This window comes from Rhipicephalus microplus, chromosome X (genome assembly GCF_043290135.1).
Source record: "Rhipicephalus microplus isolate Deutch F79 chromosome X, USDA_Rmic, whole genome shotgun sequence".
NCBI classification, from domain to species: Eukaryota; Metazoa; Arthropoda; class Arachnida; order Ixodida; family Ixodidae; genus Rhipicephalus; species Rhipicephalus microplus.
Window position 1 is genome coordinate 310620881 of NC_134710.1, and position 15648 is coordinate 310636528.

Consider the following 15648-nt stretch of genomic DNA (forward strand, 5'->3'; position numbering starts at 1 on the left):
CTACTTAACATGGATGCTAGGATATTGACAGCCATTCTTGCAAACCGCATAACAACCATTCTACCGGAAATAGTAAGCGACATACAAACATGCTGTGTCCCAGGTCATACGAGCTATTCCTCGCTGGCGCTGACTCGCGATTTATTTACGTACGCTACAAGAACACAAATATCTGGCATTTTTGTTTCGTTGGATCAGGAAAAAGCTTTTGATCGCGTAAAATTGAACTATCTCTTCGCTGTGCTTGAGTTTTATGGCTTCCCAGCACGTCTAATCGACACCCTCCACATACTCTACACAGACTTAGAAACGTCATTAGTAGTGAATGGCTATACATCTCAACCTATTGCAGTAAGTAGGGGCATTCGACAAGGCTGTCTCCTTTCCGCAATTCTCTTTGTATTATGCACAGATCCATTATTGAAACAAATTCACAAATGCACTTCGATACGTGGTTTCCCTCTACCAGGCTTAGGCGAAGTTAAAGTAGCGGTATATGCTGATGACATCTCGTTGTTTATTCGGAACATAGATAGCTACAGAGCCTTTCTGCGAATATTCTACACGTATAGTTACCTGTCGGGAGCACGTCTTAATCCCGGAAAAAGCAAAGTATTGTGCTTTGGGATGAACATTGAAGAGTTTCCTGATGACGTCCAAATCGTCCAAGGCGCTATAGTCTTTAGGTGTAACTTTCCTTTCGACTGGTGAGGTAGCCCGCACCACATGGAAAGAAATCCACTACAAAATGGACAGACGCATTGAAGTCGCCAGAACGTTTCAACTACCTTTTACTGAAATAGCTTATCTAATTAAATCCTGCATAACAGCTCCACTGCTTTATGTAGCCAGAATTGCCCGACTACCTCTACGGGTTTTGCTGAGAGTGGCTACTGCGTGCGGCTCTTTTTTTCGGGATGGCCACGCCGAAGCTGCTGCCAGAGCGTTGGTCCGCCTACCAGTAAAATGGGGAGGGCTCAATGTACCCAACTTTGATGTAATGTACCGCATGTTGGCTCTCAAAAACACTTTCGCACTCTTAGAGAACTCATCGTATCGAGGCAGGCAACTTGTAGTGTATCTGCTAGGAACTTCTAGAAGACTTTTGGTTTAACAAACGACACGGGTCCAGCTGCTGAGCAGCCACCAGAGTATTACGCACATGTTATAAAATCTTTGCAACAGTGTCGAAGCGAATTTCTAGTTCAAGAACTTATGGAAATGTCCCCCACCGACATGAGCGAATCAACAGCATTTAAAAGCCTTTCTGAAGAACAACGCCGGAAATGCCGGGCGAAAAGACGCTGGACTCTTACAAACACGTCTCTCCCCTCCGAGGTCCGCGACCTAAACTGGCTCAGGAAATGGGGGGGGGGGGGGGCTTTAACAACGGCCGACCACCTTGCGGCGTGGGCCGTGGCGCCCTCCGCCCCACGCCCACAATGCGGTCGCTTCGAAACACTGAACCATGTCTTCCATGAATGTATAGTAGCGCGCACCTTTTGGCGCATGGTTACCAGGATGTTCCAAACAAGTATGCAGTGAAGGTCTAGCCCCAGAGATAACTTTGTCGTACTCTTAATGGCTATCGGAGCCTTCGTCTTATGGAAACGAAGGGGACTGGCCTGCCTGAGGTAACGCCCCCAGAGAGCCATGTTTCCCCTACTACATCGGCTAAGAAACATAATGCTTATGCATCTTAACGCAGAACTAGTCATGCTGGGAGAGGAGGCTTTCCTCCGCCGGTGGTCTACGCGATTTATTATTGTAAAAAAAAACAGAGTGTCCATGCCTTTCCTCCCCTATTGAAGAGGTGGGCTAGAGCTTGTACCACTGTGGCATTACAGTGTGTATTTTGTTTTCTTCTTTAGAAACATGTCTTTTTGTGCAATATTGTTCTTGAGCACGAGAGAAAAATGTCCTCACAGGTGAACGCAAAATATCACGCTACACTGTGAATGACCTCCCCTTGTTTGTTCATATAGCCTTAATGTTTATTTAAGTTTCTTCATCTCGATGTCACGAATGTCCTGTCTTTGTTGAATAATTTTTGCATTGTACGTCACTGCATACGCGATAAGTTCTTTTGCTGTATAAAGCAGCTTGCATTGTACATACGCATTGTTCATCATTGTCCATTTTTATGTGTGCACATAAGCTGTGTAAGATATATCCGGAAATAAAATTCTCCTAAACGCTATCAGTCGAAGACTGCTACTGTAATCGGACTTTCTGTTTACTGGGAACAGGTTTGCCCAAATAAGTATGTAAATTCCAAAGCAAAGTCTCCTGTCTTCGGCCACGTCACGACTCCATGACATCTGGTGGAGGTGCTGCTTCTTTGATGAACCGGACGCCCCCTTCAAGCCGTGACCCCAGCCCAAGCGGCAAAGAAGAAGCAGACGCTAACCCTGAACAGCGAACAAGCCGCAGGCAGAGGGGACTACAACCAAAGTATGGGCCCCTTCCTGAAGCAGCAACGCAGACCCGGATCCCGACATCAACTACTGCAACCATGACCGCCCCCGTTCAGCCTGCACCACTCCTGCTCCGGCAACCCAAACAGCCGCCAACTTTCCGCGGTTTGTCGCTGGAAGACCCGGAAAGCTGGATCGAAAGGTTCGACCACGGCACCACCTTCAATGACTGGACAGACGATGACAAGCTCCGGCATGTGTATTTCGCCTTAGAAGATGCTCTTCGGACCTGGTTCGAAAATCAAGAGCGAAGCCTTACAACGTGGCACCTCTTTCGCGTCAGGTTCCTCACCACTTTCGCAAGTGTGGTGCGCAAGGAATAGGCTGCAGCCCTCCTCGAAACCCGCATGCAGATGCCAAAAGAGAACGTCGTGCTGTTTAAGGAAGATATGATTAAACTCGTCCACCACGCTGACTCCGACATGTCCGAGGAGAAGGTCCGTCTGCTCATGCGAGGAGTAAAGCGGGAACTCTTCGCCGGCCAAATCATAAACCCGCCAAAGATGGTCGCCGAATTCATTTCAGAAGCATCTACGATAGAGAAGACACTCGAGATGCGCACGCGGCAATATAACCATAGCTTCTCGTCTACAAGCTACACCACCAATCCAGCGCTAGAAACCACTGACTTTGGTGAAACTATCTGAGCGATCGTGCAAGAGGAGCTGCCAAAATTACTTCCTTCAGCGCAGCCTCACGTGGAATCCATCGCGGACGTCGTGCGCCAGGAGATCCAGCAATCGCTGGGCGTTCCTCAGCCTCAAGATCCGCAGCTGCAAGTCATGAGCTATTCTGCTGCAGCCCGCCGCCACGCCCCTCCTCCGCGCGCACGCCAAAACGCCGCCCTATTGCACTTCCGTCGCCAGACGCCACCGCCGCCAGCACCCCGGGCCACCGACGACCTACCGTTCGCCAGCGGGCCAGCGCAGTGCACCGAGGAAAACCAACGTCTGGCGCACCCCTAACCACCGCTCGCTCTGCTACCACTGTGGCGAGGCCGGGCAGACATACCGCCGTTGCCAGTACCGACAGATGGGACAGCGTGGCTTCGCCGTCAATGCACCACGTCCGCAGCCAGGAGAACGGCCACAAGACATCGCCGACTACCTGACAGGAACTCGGTGGACACCACGAAGTCCTTCCCGTTCGCCGTCGCCCAGCCATCGCATGTCACCGCACCACAAGCAGTACTCTGGCCGAACGCGGGGCCGGTCTCCTAGCCCGTATCCGGGAAACAAAGGGCAGCAACCGATGGAGGTGCGGTTGCTGTGCGACAAACTACCGAAGATCCTCCTCCGACGACGATGCCGCGACGGAGCTTTCCGAGTACAACGCGAACCAGGCAAAGCCCTGACGGCGAAACCTCACTTACCGAAGGTGACCTGACGACGCAACATGGAAGCAGCGGAACAAGCCGACGCAGCCATGACCCGACGCCACGCCCTAACTGAAATGCGAGACGGCGAACTAGCGACTTCGACGTTTTTATCGACGGCCACAGTGTGACCGCTCTCGTCGATACTGGAGCTGACACTCCGTTATCAGTGGGTCGTTCGCCGCGAAGTTAAAGAAAGTTAGAACAGCTTGGGAAGGCCCTGAAACCCGCACAGCCGGAAATCATCTCGTAACGCATGCAGGAATCTGCACAGCGAGAGTCACCATTAACGGCCGTATTTGTCCTACAGACTTTGTATTCCTACAGCGTTGCTCGAGAGATGTCATCCTTGGCATGGACTTCTTATGCCTCCATGGTGCTGTCATCAACGTAAAAACAAAGTCGATAACATTATCCACATAAGAAGCACTACTGCCGCGCACGCTGTCATGAAACCGTGCCTTGAATGTGCTGGAAGAATAAGTCACCATTCCGCCTCGCTCAAGCGTGATTATTTCAGTCGGCGCTCCTAAATCACCTGACTTGGAAGGCGTCGTTGAAGGCAGTCAGCATCTGTTGGTCACCCGAAATATTTGCGTCGCAAGAGGAATTGCAGAGCTGCGGGGAGGCAAAGCAACGGTTATGCTCACGAATTTCAGCAATGAGTATAAACATGTGAACAAAGGAAACCGGGCGCATACATCAAAGAAATTGTCGAAGCTACCAGTGCTTTCGCCCTCACCGATTCTCTGGAACCTGCTCAGAGGAACCAAGCCCCTCCCACAGCTTTCAATGTCAATCGCAGACTTCCGAACCATAAGCAAGAACAGCTCAAGGCCCTGCTCCTGCAATACGAAGATTGCTTTTCGTCGTCATCGAAAATTCGGCAAAGCCCATTCACGAAATGTCGCATCTTAACCGAAGAAAATGCCAGACCACTCCGTCAGAGTCCGTACAGAGTTTCGACGCGAGAACGTGAGGCCATGAAGAGACAATTTGATGAAATGCTGCGGAATGACATTATCCAGCCGTCCAAAAGTCCATAGACATACCCCATGGTGTTAGTGAAGAAAAAGGATGGGACCCTACGTTTCTGCGTCGATTATCGCCGCCTGAACAAAATCACAAAAAAGGACGTGTATCCTCTCCCACGAATAGACGACGCACTTTATCGGCTTCATAACGCCAAGTACTTTTTGTCAATGGACCTCAAGAGTGTGTATTGGCAAATCGAAGTTGACAAAAGAGACCGAGAGAAGAAGGCGTTTATAACACCGGACAGCCTGTTCGAGTTCAAGGTGATGTACTTCGGTCTTTGCTCAGCGCCTGCAACTTTTCAACGCATTATGGATACAGTACTGGCAGGATTGAAGTGCCAGACTTGCCTTGTTTACTTGGACGACGTCGTCGTGTTTTCCTCGAGTTTCGACGAGCATCTACGGCACCTTGAAACTGTACTTCAAGCCATCAAGACGTCCGGACTCACACTGAAGCTAGAAAAGTGCAGATTTGCGTATGAGGAGCTCTTGTTTCTAGGGCACGTTATTAAAAGTCTGGAGCTCGTCCTGAACCACGGAAAACAGCAGCCATCGCCGACTTCCCGCCGCCCACTGACAAGAAGGCGGTGCGCCAATTTCTGGGCCGGTACGCCTAATATAGGCGGTTCGTGAAAAACTTCGCCCGCATCGCCGATCCTCTCACTAACCTTACCAAGGCCGACGTGGAGTTCAAGTGGGAAACGCCACAGGAACACTCTTTCCAGGAGCTTAAACATCCCCTCCAGACGCCTCCGTTACTTGCCCATTTCGACGAATTCACCGAGACAGAAATACACACTGACGGACCTGAAAGGGTTATTAGTCACGCCAGCCGATCGCTATCCAAAGCAGAAGCCAATTATTCCACAACAGAAAAGGAGTGCCTCGCCATCATCTGGGCTACGTTGAAATTTCGCCCCTACCTCTATAGCAGGCCCTTCAAAGTTGTGAGCGACCACCACGCCTTGTGTTGGCTAGCCACCTTGAAAGACCCTTCAGGTTGCCTCGCACGATGGGGCCTGAGACTTCAAGAATATGACATTACTGTCATTTACAAGTCCGGCAAGAAACACTCCGATGCCGACTGTCTCTCTCGTGCACCTGTCGACCAACCACCACCCGACGACCCGGATGACGACTACTTCTTGGGAATGATAGCTACCGACGACATCGCTGAACGACAGCGGGCCGACCCGGAACTTTAGGCCCTAATATAATACCTCGAAGGCAGGACCGCTGAAGTCCAGAAGGTGTTCAAGCGCGCACTTGTGTCGTTCTTCCTGCGAAACGGTCTTCTACAAAAGAAAAACTTTTCACCGCTTCGAGCTAAGTACCTCCTGGTGGTGCCTTCAGCTCTGCGACCGGAATTCCTGTAGACCCTGCATGACGATCTGACGGCAGGGCACCTCGGTGTTTCTCGCACGCTTGCGAGGATATAAGAAAGGTACTACTGGCCACGTCTTACCACCGACGTCACTCGTTATGTGAGGACATGCCGCGACTGTCAGCGACGCAAGACACCGCCGACAAGGCCAGCGGGACTTTTCAGCCAATTGAACCACCTTGCCGACCTTTGCAGCAAATTGGTATAGACCTACTGGGGCCGTTCCCGACGTCGCCTTTCGGAAACAAGTGGATTGTGGTAGCTACCGACTACCTCACTCTCTACGCCGAGACAAAAGCCCTTCCCAACGGCAGTGCATTCGAGGTAGCTAAGTTCTTCGTTGTAAATAACGTCCTACGTCACGGCGCCCTGGAGTTCCTTACCACCGACAGTGGAATGGCATTTACTGCTGACTTGACTCAAGCGATCTTGGCATACAGCCAGACAAACCACCACCGGACGACAGCGTACCACCTACAGACCAACGGTCTCACCGAGCGGCTTAACAAGACGATCGCCGACATGCTGGCAATGTACGTCGATGTCGAACACAAAACGTGGGACGCCATTCTTCCATACGTGACCTTTGCATACAACATGGAGGTGCAGGAGACGACGCAGATATCTTCATACAAATTGGTCTACGGAAGAAGCCCGGCAACGACGCTCGATGCCATGCTACCCAACCTCACCGACGAAGAAAACCTCGAAGTGAGTGAGAACCTTCAACGCGCCGAAGAAGCCCGACAACTCGCGCGTCTCCATATTAATTATCAACAGACGACCGAACGCCGCCGTTACATTCTTCGACGACCTTTTGTGAAATTCCAGAAGTTTGGGTATGGACGCCGATACGCCGACGAGAACTAAGTGAAAAGCTTCTGCGACGGTGCTCCGGACCTTACAGGGTGGTTCGACGTCTCGCCCAACTTGATTACGAGGTTGTCCCCGACGGCATCAAGATTTCTCAACGACGCCGATCGTGACCAGAAGTCGTCCATGTCGCGTGCCTCAAGCCGTTTCATGCGCGTTAACAAACTGAAACAGTGTTTTTTTTTAATTATTGTATCGTTATTTATTGATTGTACTTTCTTCCGCCGGTCACGGGATCAAATCCCGGCTGCGGCAGCTGCATTTCCGATGGAGGCGGAAATGTTGTAGGCCCGTGTGCTCAGATTTGGGTGCACGTTAAAGAATCCCAGGTGGTCTAAATTTCCGGAGCCCTCCACTACGGCGTCTCTCATAATCATATGGTGGTTTTGGGACGTTAAACCCCATAAATAAATCAATTGTACTTTCTTGCATTATTGTTGTACCTTAATCTTTAGTTAAAGCATAGGGACGATGCCTTTTTCAGAGGGCGGCAATGCCACATTCCATTTCGCAAGTTTTTTTATCACTCATAAACACTACACAATTCTCACCGCAAACCGCGCCTGCAGTTTTCAAGAAGCTTCCAGACTCTAGTAGATCATTTTGACAAGATCACGCCTACTATGTGAACTGTACAGATTATTCTTCAACCTACGACACCGCCAACGATAACGCTAGAACATTTGACGACAAGAGTATAAATGCCGACGCGCTTCGCCGCTTGTCAGTAGTTGATCGACGGCCGACACTCCGTTCGCCACTATCAGTTCAAGATTGCCACTGTAATCGGACTTTCCCTTTACCGGGCACAAATTCGCCCAAATAAACAGTTGAATTCCAAAGCAAAGTCTCCTGTCTTCGGCCACGTAATGACCCCGTGAATATATTCACTCTTTGCACGCAATACTACAATCATATGTTCGATCATTAGCATTATGGTTTTAATTTTGGTGCATGTTAAAGAACACTAGGTGGTCGAAATTGAGCGAGCCCTCCACTACGGCATCTCTCATAATCATATCGTGCTTTTGAGACAATAAACCACACATATCAGTATAAGAATTAGGATCTTAACATATTCGAACGACCTTAAGTGTTTGCAAAATTTTAAGGATCATTTTCGTTTTGAATTCTGCACATAGCAATGCCCTTAAGTACTGCCAAGAAATGATTCTCCAAAACGACTTTGTTGCATACTACATTAGGAAGAAACACTACCTTAAGTGAAAATAAATAAAACATTACAAATATAAGGCAATCAAGTGGCAAATTTGGTCGACGCGCCAATGTCCTTACGGAGAACATTCTATTTATTCTTCACCGTATGTTTGTGCGCCGGATTCTAGAATTTGCTGTGTTTTATACTATGGGGAGCCATTATACAAAAATAATCCCCTAGTTTTCTTGGAGCGAAAGACTCTTCGGACATGTTTCGAGGTTCTGAAATTTAATCCGAAAAGTGTGTTATTTAGAGAAGCCAAATCTCCACCCAAGCTTGTAGATTTACCGTGCTCACCATCCAAGTCCGGCAAATCTGGACATCAACAACTAGCGCCATCTGTTGAATTTCCTGCTAAACGTCAGCGTAACTCAAAGGAGACGACCTTAAAACATTTAAGAAGAATGGCGATTTGGGCTAGTTGGTTTGAATAAAACATTTATTGCAGCCCAAAGATTGAGTATAAGCTAACATGACTGCGTATGTATAATGTGGCGTAAAAATTTATAATCAGAGAAAGTTCGCTCTATTCCCATGAAATTTCGGGGTTCCAGAGTGGCATTTAGGTGCTATGAGAAATTTCATTAGAGAGATTTTCAAAAATTTGTATAATAACAATTAGCATTGGTCTTCTTTAGTCACTCAAGTTAAAAATTTGACGATTTGGTCTTCGTACCAGTGAGCTTTGGTTGATGAGGTTTGACGGGCGCTTTTCTAAACACGTCTTTTGCAGTGAAGCCCCTTTGCAAGGGCACACACACTTCGTAGTGCTTTCGATTACTACAAAACATAAAATCTTTGCAGCTCTTTTATGTAAGGTTGTTTTTCTTGAGGCTGCTCAGCATGCGCAGAGTATTCATACTGTGTATATCTTACGTTGAATATTAGCAATAACACGTCTTCGATAAATTAGAGTAAATGATCAAAGATAAGAATAGCTATTCCTCATTCTAAGAAAGAAGTAACAATTGCCAAGACACAGTGATATACATATATACTCTTCTCTCATAAACATACGTAAATAATGGTGCTGTTTAATGTAACATTTATATTAAAAGATGTGTGAGAAAACTGTCAGCTTAGTTGGATATAATAAAGTTATATTTATCGGTAGTATTGCCATGAACGCCATTATATTTAATTATGGTCGCATGTAAGTAAACAGCAGTAGAATTTGTTTAATGGTACGGAGTAAAATAGACTAAACTTGCAAGGAAACGAGTGACCGTGTAAGTATTCATGTTTCCACGTTTGTGCTCTGCAAGCGTGGTACCATTTAGCAGATCCCTCTCACATGGGGGCAATCATGCGTGGGGCAGAGAGGCTGTCGCATTATTGTGCGTTTAATAGAGGACAGGAATTCGCTCAGGAATTCAATTGCCTTGCATCTGGAATCGCACTGCAGCACATGTGGCGGTTCATCTGTCTTTGCCGATACATACATTTCGTCGAAGCAGAGACCCCAGATAACTGGGGAAGTGGTATAGGCTTCACATTTTAAACGAACAAATTAAGCGTGCGTCAGTTAGCCCATCGTTCTGTCTCACTGAAAAAATGTTCGCATACTTTTTCAACACATGCGCCTTCAAGTGATACTCTAAGTAACTTTTTATATTCCTTTTGGACATTTCTGTACAATGTTGATACGCTTTTTTTTCAGGTCTTTTTCGCGTTCTTGTGTTCTTTAAATAAAAATTCCTGTTGCGAGTCAGCGCTCGTTTGTGCTCCTCTTGTTTCTGTGTTCATCGTTTTCTGGCTGTAACCGGAAATTCCCTCGTACAAACAAGCCCAATATTCAATACTACTACATTTAAACTGCAAGTGTATTTCTCGGCAGTTTGAAATGCCATCGTCACACACCCCGAAGAAATATACCTGTGTTATTTGCCTGTGCGCTTCTTCTCATATATGCATTATCATAACCATCATCGTCCGTCTGGGTCTCTGTCCTCATCTACAACAGCGGAAAACTGTTGTCTCTGTGGTGGCAGTCACTGCGCCGACCACTCTGACTGTTCCGCTCGTTCCCAGGAGGTTTAAATCCTAGAAGTTCTTCACCACCGCCACCATTCTCGAAGGGAAGCCATTGACATAGTTAGAGACAGGGCTTTTGAATACTATGGCATTACAGCGCGCTACACTTCCGATATGGACTCAAATATATCGCAGGCTATTGAAACTGCTGTGTCAAAGACAGTGAGTAAGGCAATGTATCAACTCATATCTAACCTTCCTGAATGTGTGATACAAATCCTTTCAAGTCAGTTTGGGCAAACAGTAGAGACTGGTACAGAACCTGCAGTATCGGTCATTACCAGCGATGCCACTCAGCTACGCAATGTAATGTTGGATGAACTTTCTACATCTGCAGGCAAGGCTAAGCAGTCAGGAACACAGGTGCACTTGGACCAACATACGCGTCAGCCGAACACAAATACTGCTATATATATGGAACTCGATATACGAACTATAAACGTACCAGATCCCCTATCCTCACCGATCTCAGGTCCAAATCTAAACGAAATGAATCAGCTATTTCGCGTGAAGATGATAACAAGGGTGCGACATGCGCCTCTGCGGTGTTCTCAACACCATAGGTCAGTTGAGGGTACTACAGTGGAACTGCCGTTCTATATTCACAGCCTCAACCGACTTAGATTACATTTGCAATAATTTTATTCTTGATATCATAATTCTCCAAGAAACTTCATAAAAACTTCATAATCAGAGCCCAACAAACTGGAAGAACTATCAATTCTTTGCTGGCGTATTTAAGCGTACAGTGAACCGTGCGAAAGAAGAATACGACAGTAGACATTTTGATTATCTTTCTAAATAAAAAAATAAGCGTGCTTTGTTCGCTTATCTTCGGACAATAAAAGTACTGCAAGCACCTTTAACGTTGCAATCATGTGTCTTGACGCCGCAAGAAATGAACACCTCTCTAGACGACATAGCGCAAGGTTTAGAACGCCGCTTCACTGGTAATCTTTCGGCTATTCGGTCCGTCATGCTAAATTTGCATGAATTTCCAGAAGTTTCTTTAGCTGAATTGAGTCAGACAGTATTATGCTTTCCGAGGACAGCTCCCGGACTAGATGGAATTACGAACTCTATGCTAAAATGTTTACTCCAGGAATCGCCTAATCTTTTGCTAGAACTAGTGAATATTTTATTAGGGAACGCATGGAAACCTCCAGAATGGAAACTTGCCAAAACTGTATTGTTGCTAAAAAATGGAAATGAAGCATACATGTTGGATAACATAAGGACGATCACACTGACATCAAACTTAGTGAAAATGGTTGAGGGAATCACCAATATATGAATTAATGAACTTTTTACAATGAGGTCGATTCTAAGCCCCTGTCAAATTGGGTTCAGGGCTGGTTGTTCAATTTGTGATGCCCACGTTGATTTAGAAAGTCGGCTTCAATTAGTTCGGCTACACAAAAAATATGCAGCTTTAGTTACCTTAGACAACGCTTAAGCATATGATACCGTTGAGCACTGTATTTTGATAGATTGATTAGAATACCTTGATTTTCCATCATACATAGCAGCGTGGGTTGACAATTTTCTTGCACAAAGGAAATTTTATTGTTTTAAAGACGGGTTTTCATCATCTACTCATACCCAAACGAGGGAAGTACCGCAAGACTCGGTGCTTTCCCCGGTGCTATTTAATTTACTAATGAGTACCATGCCACGTGAACAGGGTATAACAACTTATATTAATGCAGACAATATCGCAATTTTTGCAATGGCCGATAACATTTAGACCTTATATGAACGGCTGCAGACTTACCTTGTTATATTGGAGAGCTAGCTCGATGGCAACTGTTTTCTACTTAATCCGAGTAAATGTGCCCTCCTTGTTTTACCGCTGCAACACCCTGTGAACATCTCTCTGTCTTACCATCATGAGGATATACCACAGGTGGAATCTTTTAAATACCTTGGAGTAATTTATCACACATCTTTTAACTGGCAACCACATATCGAATATATCACCGGAAAAGGTGTGCGGGCCATTGGCATATTACGTAGGCTAGAGAGAGAGAGTGAGAATTGATTAGAAGGCAGAGAACGTAGGCTAAGCAACTACCGCATAGGTATGAGAAGAGACACATTGGTAATGATATATCGCATGTACGTTTGTCCCATTTTGAAATGTGGTTGTGTACTTTTTCTGGAGTTCCAGCTTACAGTTGCGGCCTCTAATTCTTCTCGAAAGAGAAGCTTTGCGCTTATGCCTTGGCCTTCCTAAAACTGTTGCTAACAATGTGTTGTATCACGAGTCGAGGGTCCATCCGCTTTCTTGCAGAATTTGCCTTCTCACTCTTCATACATTCTTGAGAATTTATGAGTCACATTTACGACATTCAGAAACAGCCTTTATTTTCACCCCGGAATCATTTTTGGTGCTATATGGCCGCGATTTCACACCCTTCAAATTATATTTGTGCAAAATTTACTGGAGCCTCTAAACGTACGTATATGCGACATCATGCCGAGTCGTGATAATTCAGCTCCAGTGGAAAATACGTTTGACGACATTTTTCCTAAAAATGCCAAATTACTTCCCCATCATATTTTGGTTGGTTTACTACAAGATCACCTGCACAGTATTACAACGAACGTTATTATTGCTACAGACGCATCGCAATTTGACGAAAAGTCAGGAGCTGGTATTATCAGCCCAATTTTATATTGGATTTATTTCCCTCGACTCCCCGATTTCATACCCCTTTTCATGGCTGAATTTCTGGCAGTAGTGCTCGCCTTATGCAAGTTAGAAACAGCAATCACATCAGCTGTCATAATAACAGTTTCCCTATCTCTCTGTGCGGCACTTTCTGTTGGTGCTGATAATCAAGTAACACAGGCGTTCCGTGCACTAGCACCGGCGCATTCGAGAAAAGTACGATTAGTTTGGGTGCCTGGACATACAGGTTTATTTCTAAATGAAATAGCCGATTCCTTAGCTAAGTAGTCAATCAGCAAACTGATTCTACCGCACTGTCCATCATCCGCTTATGTGACTGCTGCTAGATTCCACAGACGTACGCTTATGGAAGTTTTTAAAGGTTCAGCACTAACAAACTCTACAGAATATCGCCATTTATTATATCCCTGGCGAACAGACTTTTGCCACACTCGTAAACAAGAAGTAGCTATCACAAGGCTCCGTTGCCGCGGACCAAATCTAAATTTCTATAAACACAGGTCTGCTCATGCACCTTCGCCACTGTGCGCGTTCTATGAAGAACTGGAAAAAATAGATCATTTCTTTTTGACCTGCAGGTGGTTTAACACATTACGAAAATCCCGTTTAGAAATACTTTTACACGGTATTGCTATGGACTTGTTTGTGCCTGTCATTTTGTGTTTTGGAGCTTCCATTTCTGGTATCTATAATGCGACAGTATGCGCGACCGTCCGGGACTATATTGATGAAACCTATAGGTTAACTAATTAACCAGTGTTATTAACCTAACATGTCCACATAATTAATACGTATAAAATCAGAATATTGCTCTTTTCTAAAACTACATTCGTTTATGTAAATATTTGCATGCATTTCATTAGGCACCATTCTTTCCTAGGCTATCGGGAATCTTTTTGTTATACCTCCATTATACCAAATTTGAACAGTAATTTTTAAAACCACGCGATTCTTGGCCAATCCCTCATAGTGGGTAAGCGCCACTATCAATAGGTGAACAACAACAACATCTTCACTAGCTGTCACCACAATCATCATCGAGTGTGTGCGCTCTCGGTCTGTGACTGCGCGTTCGCTGCTGCGCTTGACCGAGAGGTCTCCTGCCAGCGCCAGTCTCAGCCGGCCAGCCCTGCTTGAACACCGGCTTGCGAGGCACCCCCCCCCCCCCATGTACACCGTAGTGAAGTCTGCATCTGAGCGGGCTGCACAGTATGTCACCCTCGTCATGGTCTCCAGAGGACATAACCGCCCCCATCTTGGGTCCCACTATCGCCAGGGAGGTCGCCAGGAAAGGTCCCCAGGAATTCCCACCTGCAGTAGCCTCTGAACTTGGCAGCTCGGCGACAGCCCCAGGTCCGGTGGCAGTAACCTCATGTACGCCAGTCTCTGCTGCAGCCGCTGCCGCCCTCAGTGTGCTGGACCACGGGTGCAGTGTAGTGGCGGCCGCGTTGGAGGCTATCTCCGCGATGGCAGCAGCCACTGAGGTGTCAGTGGGGAATTTCCGCCTGCAGTAGCCTCTAAACCTGGCAGCTCAGCGTCAGCCCCAGCTCCAGTGGCAGTGACCCCATGTACGCTGGCCTCTGCTGCAGCCGCTGCCGCCCTCAGTGTGGTGGACCACGGGTGCAGTGTAGTGGCGGCCGCGTAGGAGGCTATCTCCGCGACGGAAGCAGCCACTAGGGTGTCAGTGGACACCTGGTCACAGCTGGGCAGTGCTGTGCTGCTTCAAGTGTCTTTACTGGCACCTTCATCACCACCCTGGTCGTACGCCCACAGGGGACAGTCGTAGATGAAAGCTCGGGACGCGGCGCCCGTCGTGTCGCTGCCGCAGCGCTCCGTGCCAGCGACCACTGTGGTCGAAGCGTCGCAAGCGTCCTTGATCTTGTTCCAGCTTGTGCTGTTTTCGGGGTACTGCGGGGAGGCGGCTGCCGAGAGCTCCTCGCTGCGGGACAGGACCTCTCGTTGTGGCTCGTTTGACGACCGGAGCGGTGCTTCGCCACCTGCTTGTACTCTTCGTTCTCACTCTCGAGAAGTAACTCTACGTTCTCTTCGACGAAGCAGGGCATGATCTCCCGGTCGCTGTACTCTTCCTTCAGTGCTTGGTCGATTTCGACTGGGATGAGAGACTTGCTACCTTTGGCACGAGCCCCAGCCGAGTTTTGCACGAGCACACCCTTGGGAAGTTATCGCTGTTGATGGAGCCCCAGTAGACCGCACCACAGCGGTCGCAAGAGGCCACCGATCGCCGACATCTGATTTCGGTGGTGCCAGTACCAGACTTGAGGGTTACCTTGACTGACGAGTCGCCTCTGTCAGACAAGGCGTCCCCGACGCAGTATTTGTGTACCTGCAGTAGCACCTTGGCCGCCAGCGAACTTCGGAAGTCTCCCTCAGCTGTGCGAGCCTCATCGGACGTCATTAGGAGCATATCTTGGGTCGACACATCGGACGGAAGAAGCACCGGTGCACTTGAGCGAGTTGGCGATGAGCCCGGGTGCTTTTCGAGCACGTTGACAGCACCGCTGTTGGCACTCCGTGGTCGGCATGCGCCACCTTT